Genomic DNA, 13,993 nt, shown 5'->3' with positions numbered 1-13,993 from the left:
TTGACAGCTGATGTTCTCACCAGATCTGATGTTCCCATCGAAATACGTAGCAAATCATCTCGAGAATGCTCGACTTGCAGTTTCAGAACACGAGATTAACTCAATCTCTCTAATTTATGCACAAAACTGATCCAGAGACATCGATGTTGATGTTTTCGGTTATGAGAAGAACACGATGTGATTCGCTACGAATTTGTGAATGTAAATCTGAATAGTTGATGCACGAGACTTCGATTTTGTTCAAGGAACACTATGCTATCTTCAATTTACTGAATGAAACATCACAAATAGATTTGAGAATTTGAAATACAGTATGAAGATGAAGAAGCTCGTACAGTAACAGTTGAAAAAATATATCTTAAACTTGATTTTTGATTTTTATATTCGTATTTGTAATTCTAAAATAATAATCTGTGATTGATATTCGTGAACTAGGGTAATTTATGGAAGAAGAGGAATGAATTTGATTTTATTAGGGTTTACGATTTATAATTTTGGGACTAAATTGAATATAGAAGAAAAAGATATAATTACGCTCCTCGTCCATGTAGTTTAATGACCTTTTTACCCACACATGCTCTGCACGTGATAGGAGGGTAACGGCAAAATTGACAGAAAGTAGACGGTGGACGAGGGATGTACTCTTTTGATAATTTAGGGACGAGGAATGCACAAAAAAAGAAAAAGGATAGGGAGTCAAAATCGATGTAAAGTTCAGGGACGAGGAATGAAATTTTATCTTTTTATTATGCCCATTCTTCTCTCATGTATGGGTTTTTATTGTATCATTTTTTAAGTATCAATAATATTATCATGTTGGTTTTTCAAAAAAATAAATAATTAAATATTTGAAACATTATGTACAACCTTATGATAAAACGCACACATGATCATACGTATAAATTTGAAACAAATTATACATTCTTTTATAAAACACCCGATGAACATATGTGCAAACTTTGAAACATATTGTATAACCTTCATATAATAATTGTAATTTAATTTTTAAAAAAATTTCAAGAGACATTTGTTATTACTAATATTGTATTAAAAGTATAAATACTTAATTTTTAAACAAAATTTGTTATTATTATTTATTATTATAGCTATAACTATAATTATAATTATTTTTATTATATTATTATTATTATTATTATTATTATTATTATTATTATTATTATTATTATTATTATTATTATTATTATTATTATTATTATTATTATTCAAATATGAGTTCTCTTTACTGGATCAATTACGTTACATATGTATGCGAAATACATGCCTCAATAAAAGATTGTAATGTAGGCTTTTATGACAAGAAAAATAGTAAGTGTGATGAAAATTGGAAGAGGGTGGCGGGAGAATAAATGTAGTTCATTATTTTGACAAAGTTAAGTACATCAATATATTTGTGAAAACAACGATAAGTTTCTTAGTCGGAATACGTGGTTCAACGGGTCATTAAACTATTGTAAATAACTTTAGCATTTACATTCACTTAATACATAAAACATATCATTAGATTTTTTGTTTAAACAAACTCATGATTTTACGGTCATTTCACTAGTTTCATGATATTAACGGTGTCGTAGACAATTGGATTTATAATTCATGATTTTAACGGTGTCGTTTATATTACGATATTGATCTTACATTTTTGATAGATTCATTTTTATAATGTATGATTATAAGTACAATACAAGTACTAAAAGTGTGACAAAGTGTGACAATGAGTAAATTTATCAAAAAAGAATAAATTGTTAAGATTAAGTTGTCATTAACAATTTTAGTGGCATGTGTTTAGCAACAAGACTTCTTACTAATTTATATGAAGAAAGAGCAAAGATGAGTAGAAAACTTTCTATTATGAAAGTATTGGTGCACGTTTACAAACATTCATCCATGGGGTATTTATATTACAATTATCATGTATGTACCATTTTTTAGTTAAGGTAAAGGTATAGTAACAAGTGATGCGAAATAAAATTCATCATCCACCTTGTCAACTAGTTTGTCTTGTTAATAATTATAACACTTCCCCTTCAATGGCAATTTTGGTTCATTAGAAATCAACTTGTATTGCCTCGTTAAAATCTAATTTTAGCTAAGAGAAAAAGAGTGCATCATAGAGTTGACTCCCCCTCAAGTAAACATCGTTGAGCTGTTATATCTTTTGAACATGCCTCATGTCAATATTGTGAACGTGTTTTCTGAAAATAGTAGTTGGGAGCGCTTTGGTGAAAAGATCGGTGGAGTTGTTGCTAAATTGAACATATCTCATTTTAATCTGGTTGTCGTTAATAAGATCTTGAGTATATGAGAAGAATCTAGGAGGTATATATGTTTTGTTCGGTCACTTTTGATATAACCTTCTTTCATTTGTGTTATGCAAGCTACATTATCATCATAGATAGTTGTTGAACTTTTATCGCATTCTAGTCCACGAGAATCAACTATGAGTTGTGTCATTGATCTTAACCAAACACATTCCCGAGTAGCTTTTTGTAATGCAATCTTCGGCATGATTTGATAATGTTGCAACTAGTGCTTGTTTTTTAGAATGTCACGATATTGCGGTAGCTCCATTTATGAATACATATTCAGATTGAGATTTAGCTTTATGTGGATCAGATAAATAACCTGCATCTACATAACCAATTAAATCTTGTTTTGAACCGTTAGAAGAAAATAATCCTAAGTCACTAGTTCTATTAAGATATCGAAATATGTGTTTGATCTCATTCCAGTATCTTTTGGCAGGAGCTGACTTGAACCTTGCCAAAAAATTAACTATAAAAGAAATGTCAGGCTTTGTACAATTTGTAAGATACGTAAGAGCTCCAATTGCACTAAGGTATGAAACTTCTGAACCAAGAATATATTCATGATCTTCATGGGTACGAAATGGATTAGTGTCAACTGAGTGGTCTAACAATCATAGGAGTACTTAATGGTTTTGACTTGTCTATATTGAAATGCTTTAAAATCTTCTCGGTAAAAGTTTTTTGATGTAATTGGTTTTTTCAAGATCCTTCATTTCAAATTCTTTCTTTAGAAGTTAAATGACTTCATGAATCTCTTTATTTGTTCCTATGATGTTAATATCATCGACGTAAACTACTATGATCACATATTCGGATGTTGTTTTCTTAATGAAAACACATCGGATTCCAAATTTTTATCATGTGTTCATTTCTTATTAGACTAAGCGTTCTTTTAGAATGACGTGTCGTAATTGGTGTATGGTTTTTCGAATACAACTTTATATTATACAACTTCCTTCAAATTATTTTGCTCTATCACAAAACAACATCAACAGCATTCAATATTTAATTTCAAAACGTTAAATTTGAAAATTGAACCAAATGAAAATTTTAAACGACAAAATTAATTTGAATATGATTTTTGATTTTTGGTTTGATTTCAGTTCGATATCTGATTTCGATTTTCATTAAGTTTGTTAAATTGAAAAATGAATTCTAAACCAAATTCATTTAAAAAAATATTATAATTTTAACTTATATACAACACAAATTGAGATCGTGGGTTCAAGTCACGAGCTGGACATTGTCTAAATATTCGTATAAAACTTATGTATGGTTTGTGCATTTTCCTTTCAAAAAAAAAAAAAAAATTTAAAAAAATTAAAAAAAAATACACCACAAACTAATTTCAAACCAAACTCAAATGCAAAAAGGGATTTTTATGATTATTTTGGTTATACCAATATTGAACCGAAGACAAATTCGAGTTTTGATTTGTTTCAGGTGCAATACTTAAGTTCGATTTCAATTACACTCACATAAATTTATAACAGAACAAATCAAATTGAATAAACCGTGATAACAAAAAATTGAGTCAATAGAGACCCCATACAAACATCAGTAAACACGAAGGTTTTCTTGTCTCTATGACATGTTAATTTTGGCCATTTTGGTGAATCACACTCTTAACGCGTGTTTGATACATCATAATACTTAAGCGCCAAATTGTTTAAAGTATGCATTATTCAAATGTTCAAAGTGAACTTAGTTCCGAACGTCAATAAGTTGTGTGGGGGGATGTTGGTTTATGCTTAACGATAATATTAATCTTAACCAACGATAATAAGTGTTTTGATGATAACACACGCACATGACCAAAAGTAATGGTAGACATCTTGACATAAATATACAAGTTCACTAATTCACACTTACTCTAGCAAAACACCAAGCCAAATGAAGCTTAGAGTGAAAACATTAAGGAAAACAAAAAGAATACAAAACTCAGGAAGTACACGGTTTGGGTCTACGGTCGACCGCAGGTTAGACTGTGGGAGTCCTGTAAATTGGTTTATGAGAAACCAGGTACACGGTCGACTACACGGCTGACCGTAGATCGATCGCAGTTCATTCTGTCCAAATTTCTTGACCAAATAAAGTTTGACCACTTCGGGGAATCTATAATTCACGAAACCTTTTTCAACAAGCTTAGAATAGTTGCCCTCTTCATATCCAAAAGAGTTTTGGTAACTAGAACGCTAATCTTGGTTAATCACACCTAATGACATCTTAATGACGTTTTAGCCTTGATTAAGGATAACACGTAAGTGTTAAAAAATAACTTGGCTCCTAAAATGTTTCTAGACATACTTAGGATGGTCATCAAGTTCCAACCAAGAGTTGCTCCTTCCTTGTACATGTGTTGGAAATTAATGTATACATATACATTAATCTTGCAAAGTGTCATATTTTAAGTAAACTTACATAGCCTTGGTGTATTGCTATGTTACCACTATGTGTTTGGTCCTATATTAATCACTAGTGAAATCTTGCTATCACTACAAAAGTATTACTTGACTACTTGCTAATATTACATGAGTATTGCTTGACTATGTGCTAATTGCAAACTTGCTTATACTCATGAATGAATCTTGTCTTGCTATAAGCTATAAGTTACGAAATCACAAATGTATGCTTAGCCTACCCAAATGCATTAAGTGTAACTTGATTGATAACATTTGAAGGTTCATAATCAAATGGTCTTATATGTTTGGGATCATTAACACACAAATTAATATGTCACAAGAAACATGCTTAAGTCTAGCAACATGTCCAAGTATGATCTAGTCTTGTTTAATATTATGTCTTGCTTACAATGAGCTTAACTGAACTTACATGTTTCACTTAGTAAGATTTCATAAACACACCTAATTAATCTATGTGCAAGTTTAAAGATAAATTATAATATGCCTAATGATTAATTAGGATAATGACATGTTGACTAGCCAATAGTACTTAAGCATGTGTATTGAATACAAACAAGTGACTAGCCAATAAGCATGTGTGTTAAATACAAACAAATGGTTATGACAAATCTGAAATTACCTCAAATGATTATCAAGAAGTGTATCCAAGAAAAGTAGACTTGCCTCTTTGGTTACGACAAGTCACTATCAAAGTAATACATCCAAGAAGAATCAAGCACTTAATGCATATAGTACTTGTATAAGATGTTGGGTATCTTTTGCAGGATGTCATACAACGACTAGGTGAAAATGACCTGAAGACGTGCGGTCGACCCACGGTCAAACGTGGACTGAGCTATGGCGACAACTATATTTTTCTCTCTCACTATAAATTGCAAGACTTAGAGAGATTCAAATGGGGACTCTCTTGCAAGCTTCAACTCAAAATATATCAGAAGAATCACAAGACCTACATTCATATATGTTTGTTATTGGCAAGAGAGATATTCTATAATCTCATAGATTATAGAATTCATGTAAACTTACTTTCAACTTACTATCTTTGTGAGTTTACTTAGTATGATATTATCCTTTGAATTGTCTTAGGAATATCATTACTAGAAGAGTGATTCTTGTACTTTGTAATTGAAGCAAAAGATATCTTAGGGATCATCTTCCTTAAAGGGAACTAGGAGGTAGATTAATTCCATTAGGAAATAATATTTGTTCAAGGTGAAGACAAGTTGATCTAAGTTGGAAGTAATCTTTCGAAGGGATAGAAAGATTAGATGTGTTGTCAACAAGGAGTACAAGATTTATAGATCGGATCTCCACCGGGTTTAGAGAAAGGGCTTAGTGAAGCAAACTCCCAATTAGTGAATCAGGGAGTGTATTAAGGTAGATTAGTTAACATCCACCCAAACCACTATAAATCCTTGTGTTTATGTTCTTTATTTTACTTTCCGCAATACTTCAAACATAAACACTACACACATTGAGTTTGAGTTGATTAAGTTGATCAAGGTTGATTAAATCTTGTTAATCATCGAAAAGTTTTAAAAACGTATTAAGTAACTATTCACTCCCCTCTAGTTACTTAAAATTGGTATCAGAGCGGTTGCATCTAAAACTCAATAGTCCTTAAGCTCATTGGTGAATGTGTCATTTTTGATAGTCAATCTTAAACTTAGCACATCCTCAAATCAATCATAAAGGACACTTAATGTGAATAAGTTTAGCATAGGAATGAATGCTTAACTTGAAAGGATGAGAAATCTTATTGCATGCTAAATGTAGGTCAAAGTGCCTTATGTGTATAATATAGTATATGCGTATATATATATATATATATATATATATATATATATATATATATATATATATATATATATATATATATATATATATATATATATATATATATATATATATATATATATAAACGTGCCTTCATACGTGTCATTGATGATAAAACATCGGTTGGATGTGATCATACAATGTTAAGCAAAGAAAACTTGTCCTCGAGTATTCTATAGAACGAGAAAATCACCAAAACGCGCTCGACTTGAAGATACATACAAATTTCTCAATCATAAGATGCACGATCGAACCACGGCCGACCGTACACTCAACCGCAGAGTGTTTTTCCTCCACGAATGGACCGACGATCGACTGCAGATCGATCGCACGGGTTCTGACGGCTTTTAAATCTCAAATTAAACCCTCACTTTTTCATTTCCCTCGAAATCTATTACATTCAGTCTCTCTTATGGCTCAAGGCTTCAAACAGCACACTGAAGAATTTGCTATCACTCAATCTTAATCTTCACTCTCGGTAAGATTAATTTATGATCTCTGATATCGGCTAAAAAGACACGTTTTCACCCAGGTATTGAGGCCCAAAAGCAATAAAGTTTCAAGCTTTATCACCAAAATACCCGCTTTGTCGGAAGAAATTGATTAATAAGTAATTACGAAGACGGTGCAAAAAGAATCAAGAGAATCAGAGCTAAAACGAAGATTTTAGAGCGAAAACGGTGAAAGACGAGAAACCAAGTTACGATCAAGGAAATCAAGTTGCGATCCAGTGAATACAGCAAACCAGGGCAGGCCAAACGGCTTGCCATATGGCTTGCCATACGGCCTGCCATTAGGAAAAATGGCCTGCCATACGGCCTGGGCAAACGGCCATGCAAAATGGCCTGCCACTCCAAACGGCCTGCAAAAATGGCTTGCCATACTGCTTGCCAGCCGTATGCAGGCCAATTCCAAGTCGATTTAAAGGTCATTTTGTCATCCATTTTTATACACACTTCAATTCACTTCTTTCTCTCTCTATTTCTACAATATTAGGCATACTTTCAAGGTCTTTGACTCCGTGCGGGAAACCTAGTACCCAGAGAATAACGCCGAAGATTGTTTTAGGAGCGGTCTGGAGTTTGAAGTTGTCACTTTTATATTCAGAACTCGTTTAATCTACTGGTACTTCTATCCTCTGTCTTTATATAATGTCTTCCATTATTATGCTTTGTGATATTGTTTCCATGATTAGTGAGTAGTTATCTTTAGTGTATGCTATGATGTAGTCAGTTATAATGCCGAAATAATATTATGGTTTGTGTATGTTGTCGAGATGCTTTTCGATTATACTTTAAACTCAATCGCTTTTCCAACTAATAGAATGTAGTTATCGGCTCTGTTATTGGGACGTCACAAATCCCGATTCAGAGTATACTATCTGTGTCATTCCTTGGTAAGAGAAGTCTATCGGATACAACGTAAGTTTGACTGAGGCACACCGATTGTAGTAAGTCCATCGAGCCTTGGATTTCGACTGAGGACTCTTTCGTAGTGAAACATCTAACTATACCCATAGTACATTGTCGGTCCTAGACCATGCTAATGTAGTCACCAAGCATATAAACTTCGTACATGTACGCTGAAGCACAACGGTTATTGTAAGCTGTACGTCTGTTAAGTAAGGAGATGGAACCCGGTCAGTGCTGATTAGTACACTTCACCATAACAAGGTCTCAAGCATTGCACCCCGCTTAAAGGATTCTTAGTTAATTAAGGAACTGTTGTTTAAACACATAAAGGATTAGACCATTAGGATAACCGAACGTGTTCATGGAAGTCAAACATGACTTGGTCATGGTGTTCTTTATGGTTGAACTCTTTTCAAGGGCCTAACTACCATTTTAAACTCAATCATTAGTGAAAGCATCGAAACACATCACGTCTCTCGGATATGACAAACTCTGTATTCTATTATGCTTAAGAAAGTTTAGACCTTTGTGGAATGTTAATACGTCACCCAACTGGGTCACTCAATTGGATGAGCCGTCCGAACGTGTATGCTTGTAGTCAGACTGCACGGGCATCGGGGGTAAGGAATGTTGCTGTCTATTCAGAATCTTCAAGCCTAACGCATTACCCAGTGACATGTCTTATGACAGGGGCGTTTAGGACTAGTGTAATGAATACAAGGTCACTACCTATTCATGAGCCAGCATTCCATAATCTCGGCAAAGTAACTGACGAAACCATAGTATGCACTTGTTTTAACCTTATCTGAATTACAAATTTTATCGCATTTACTTTACTTTATCTTATAAAATAGAAAAACCCAAAATTAGGTAATAAACCACTACTCCTTCACTTTAGGATTATCTTAAGCTTTAATTATAGGTTCGATTCTACTGATATCTTAAAAATACGACCTTAGGTCATACTTCCCTTACTCAAGATATAAATTTAAAACTATTACCTCCCTCTCTTGATAGCTGATTTTGACGTCTTTCGGCCTGAAGACACCGCATAAATAAAACCGTCCATTTCAGTCATATTGATAATGCTAAAAACGAACGTATATTTTATAGCATTATCCTTCAAGAAAGACAAGCTTTTGGTTGCAATTGTTCTATTTACAAGTGATATTCGTTTAAATAATAAAAGGTGAAGACAAAAGACAGATTCGACGATTTGAAGACGCAAACGACCAAAAAGCTAAAAAGTACAAAGTACAATCCAAGTGGTTCAATTTATTGATGAGAAACGTCTCAAAATTACAAAAGTACAAGTCAAAAAACGCAAAGTAAAAGATATTAAATAGTACGCAAGGACGTTCAAAAATCCGGAACCGGGACCTGAGCCAACTATCAACGCGCGACGCAACGGAGCTAAAATTACAAATCAACTATGCACATGAATATAATATAATATATATATAATTATATAAAATTATATATATATTATATATATTAAATAAATATGTCGACAAGCTAGGAGCCAAAAAGTATGTGACCAGGAAATGACGGCCATACGATCGCATGGCCAGAAGGCACAAAACTCATGCACTCGCATGAGTTACTGTAGCAGGCCACATTCTATAAATTCAGCATTTTTCGGACGAATTTATCACATCTTTTTCTATCTCTTACTCTCAAAATATATATTTATATTTATATTATAATTTTAATATTAAAGTTTAATAATAATAAGGTTATGTTAGCGAATGTTGTAAGTTTGTAAGTCGAAATTCTGTCCGTGTAACGCTACGCGATAAATAATCACTGTAAGCTATGTTCTTCCTTTTTAAATTAATGTCTCGTAACTAAGTTATTATTATGCTTATTTAAATCTAAGTAATCGTGATGTTAGACTAAATATTAAGACGGGGTTATTAGATTTTGTACCATAATTAAGGTTTGGACAAAAGACCGACACTTGTGGACATTGGACTATTGACTATTAATAGATAGGGGGTATTGTCTAATCGAATGACAACTCATTAGAATCTGTCGAACCTATCTTCAAATTAGTTAATCTAATAATTATTAAAATGATTATGTATGTTCTATTTAGTGACGTTTATACGACATCTTTTACGATCATTTAATTAATTATTCGGGTTGGGTAATTAATTATTCATTCTGATCAAGTGGGTAAATTAATATTCATATCTCATTAAAACAGGGGTGGATTACATACAAGGATAATTGGTGTAATTGTTAACAAAGTATTAAAACCTTGGATTACACTCAGTCGATAACCTGGTGTAATTATTAACAAAGTATTAAAACCTTGTTACAGTTCGAATCCCAAATTAGTTAGAGTATTTGACTTCGGGAATAAGGTTAATTTGACGAGCATTTTATAATTATGACCGATGGACTATTATGGACAAAAACCAGATAGGTATCAAATAAAGCAGGACAAAGGACAATTAACTCAGGTAACAATTAATTAAAATCAAAACGTCAAACATCATGGTTACGGAAGTTTAAATAAGCATAATTGTTTTATTTCATATTTCATCGTACCTTTATTTACTGTCATTTTAATTACTGCAATTTACTTTATCGCAATTTAAATTCTGTCATTTATATTATCGTCATTTATCTTTATACTTAAAATATAAAATCGACAAACCGGTCATTAAATGGTAAAACCCCCCTTTTATAATAACATTACTATATATAATATAGTTGTTAAAAATATAGTACGTTATCACTAGCTCCCTGTGGAACGAACCAGACTTACTAAAAACTACACTATTCTACGATTAGGTACACTGCCTATAAGTGTTGTAGCAAGGTTTAGGTATATCCACTATATAGATAAATAAATAACTTGTGTAAATTGTATCGTATTTAATAGTATTTCGTAGTAAAAATAATAGTATTTCGTATACACCTCGCATAACATCAAGTTTTTGGCGCCGCTGCCGGGGACGCCGAAGCAAAACACTATATTTTTATAAACTATATTTTTGTAAAAATATATTATTTAGTATTTCGTAAAAATATTTTGTATTTATAACAAGTGTTATATATATATATATATATATATATATATATATATATATATATATATATATATATATATATATATATATATATATATATATATATATATATATATAAGACTTTATATAAAAATTACTTTTATTTTTAAGATTTTAAAATATAAGTTTATTATATTTTATATAAATATTCTATAAATATTTTCTATTCTTATAAAATTAAAAAAATTAAAAAAATAAAAAAAATAAAAAAATAAAAAGTTATATTTTTAAGATTTTGTTTATAAAAGTATTTTTATTTTAAGTTTTTAAAATACAAGTTTATTTTTATTTTATAAAATTTAGCTATCTATTTTATAAAAATTAAAATCAAAAAAAAATATATATATAAATATATAATTAGAACGGGCCGAACTAAATTGGGCTTCCGAATTGTTTCTGATATATTGGGCCCTACGACAGCATGATCCAGAAGCCAGAATCTCATGCGACCGCATGAGCTGATCTGACAGGCTACATCCTTAAACGCATTTATTACGGTAGGGTTTATTATTAATTATTATTATCTTATTAGGGTTTTAATTAATTAACATATTTATATTTATAGTTTTAATATAATTTGTATTTTAAGTTTTAATTATTATTATTTACATATTTATATTAATACTTTTATATAAATAATATTTTTATAAAAAATTATATTTTTATAACTTTAATTTTCTTTTTATATTTTGTATCTTTTTATTCATATAAATTCGTAGTTTTTAATATTTGTCGTTCGTATTTAGTTTTAAGACTAGTTTTTGCCGTAGTTTATTTTTATTATTAGATTTTTAAGATTTTCCGTAAAATCCCTTAAGTGCTATTTCTTTAGACTAAGATTTAGGTGCTTTAGAATTTTGCGACGCCGTTTTAAGATTTTAGTACTTTTTAAGTTATTGCCATTTTGGATATAGATTTCCTTTTAAGATTTAATACCTTTAGGCGCAACTTTTTAGATTTAGTTTTTAGACTTTTAAGTTTCGACGTTTTACTATCTTATTTTTATTTTTCGACCTTTTATTTTTTGACGTTTTTCGACGCGCTCTTTTTCTTTCTTATTTCTCGACGCTCTAGTTTTTAGGACATAGAATTTTCTATTTCTTCTCTAAAAATTAAAAACGAAAAAATTATTTTAAGCGGTTAAATTGATAGACATCCAAAATTTTCTGGTTCTTAGTAATAGTTGGATTTGTTAGTGGCGAGTTGTGGGCTTCCGATTTAAAGGGTCCTGGCTACCTGCTGCATCTATTGGCAATTCGAAACGTGGGCAAAATCAGAAAAGTCTATTAATTTGATAACTTATATAATTTTTATCTTTTATAACTAATAGGATATTCAGTGAATGCACCGAACAAAATGTTCACCACCTTTCATACGTTCACCACCTGTAACTCGATCAAGACATCTAGCCAATATTGTCGCCGTTGATTTTTCTTTAGAATCGTCATCTAGTCGACCAAGTACTCCAATTCAAATTTTCGATAATCCAATTTTTGAACCCAACTTCACTACCGAGAACTCGGAGGATATTCAAGGACAATTCAGAGATCTAGAACCACTAATCATTCCTCCTGAACCCCAAACCGTTAAATCAGAATCCTCTAGTGATTCGTATTCAACAATTTCAATTATGGAAGTAACAGAACCTCTAAGTATGGAAGATCGAATGAGAGCCACACGCACTGGCCAAGGTCACGCCATTATTAAGCCAGACATTAATGCGCCAGATTATGAAATCAAAGGACAAATCCTACACATGGTAACTAATCAATGCCAATATAGTGGTACGTCAAAAGAAGATCCAAACGAACATCTTCGAACCTTTAATAGGATCTGTACTCTATTCAATATCAGAGAAGTTGAGGATGAACAGATCTATCTCATGTTATTTCCCTGTACTTTAAAGGGAGAAGCCAAAGATTGGTTGGAATCGTTACCTGAAGGGGCGATTGATACATGGGATGTGTTAGTTGAAAAATTTCTTAAACAATTCTTTCCGGCATCTAAAGCCGTGAGACTTCAAGGAGAAATAGTTACGTTCACGCAGAAGCCAAATGAAACTCTATATGAGGCATGGAAAAGATTTGGAAAGTTGTTGAGAGGATGTCCTCAACACGGCTTAGACACTTATCAAATAGTACAAATATTCTATCAAGGATGCGACATTACGACACGAAAAGACATCGACATAGCAGCTGGTGGTTCCATTATGAAGAAAACCGCAACTGAAGCTCACAAAATTATTGATAACACAACATCCCACTCACATGAGTGGCACTAAGAAAAAGATATTTTTCGTTCATCTAAAGCGGCTAGAGCCGATTCTAGCCATGACTTTGATTCCGTTTCCGCAAAAATAGATGCTTTCAAGAGACGAATGGAAAAGATGAATAAAGATATTCACGCAATACGAATCACTTGTGAGCAATGCGGTGGACCGCACTTAACGAAAGAGTGTCACATCAAGCAAACCATGGAACAACGTGAGAATGTTTCCTACATGAACCAAAGGCCGGAAACTAATTTTCAGAATAATTATCAACCGCTAAGGCCAAACTTTAATCGAAATCAAAACATTCTTTACAATCCAAATGGACCAAACAATAATTCGTACAACCAACAAGGTCCGAATAACCAACCAATTCAAAACAACACTTTCAATCAACAAAAACCTAGCTTGTATAAACCACCACAACAAACCGAAGAGAAAAATCCAAATCTAGAAGAAATGATGGCAAAGCTAATAGAATCTATAACGACTCTCATTTTTCCATTCTATATTTCTCATTTTTCCATTCAATACTTTTCCTTATTAAATGCCCAATAAAATAATTAAACTTAATAATTAAACTTTAATCGATAAAGGTTAAGCGTTAAGAATTATAAAATACGATAATTAACTTTCTACATGTTAATAA

The 13,993-nt window shown here is 31.7% G+C and overlaps 1 non-coding gene across 1 annotated transcript; it reads right to left on the bottom strand.

The window, feature by feature from the left end:
* Positions 1 to 13,089: 13,089 nt before the first annotated feature.
* LOC139903300 (small nucleolar RNA R71) lies at positions 13,090 to 13,196 on the bottom strand. The gene has a single exon (XR_011778129.1). It is a non-coding gene; the product is annotated as a small nucleolar RNA R71 (small nucleolar RNA).
* Positions 13,197 to 13,993: the final 797 nt, after the last annotated feature.

The sequence above is a fragment of the Rutidosis leptorrhynchoides genome, chromosome 3 (assembly GCF_046630445.1).
Source record: "Rutidosis leptorrhynchoides isolate AG116_Rl617_1_P2 chromosome 3, CSIRO_AGI_Rlap_v1, whole genome shotgun sequence".
Classification (NCBI taxonomy): Eukaryota; Viridiplantae; Streptophyta; class Magnoliopsida; order Asterales; family Asteraceae; genus Rutidosis; species Rutidosis leptorrhynchoides.
This window is presented reverse-complemented; position numbering and strand designations above follow the sequence as displayed.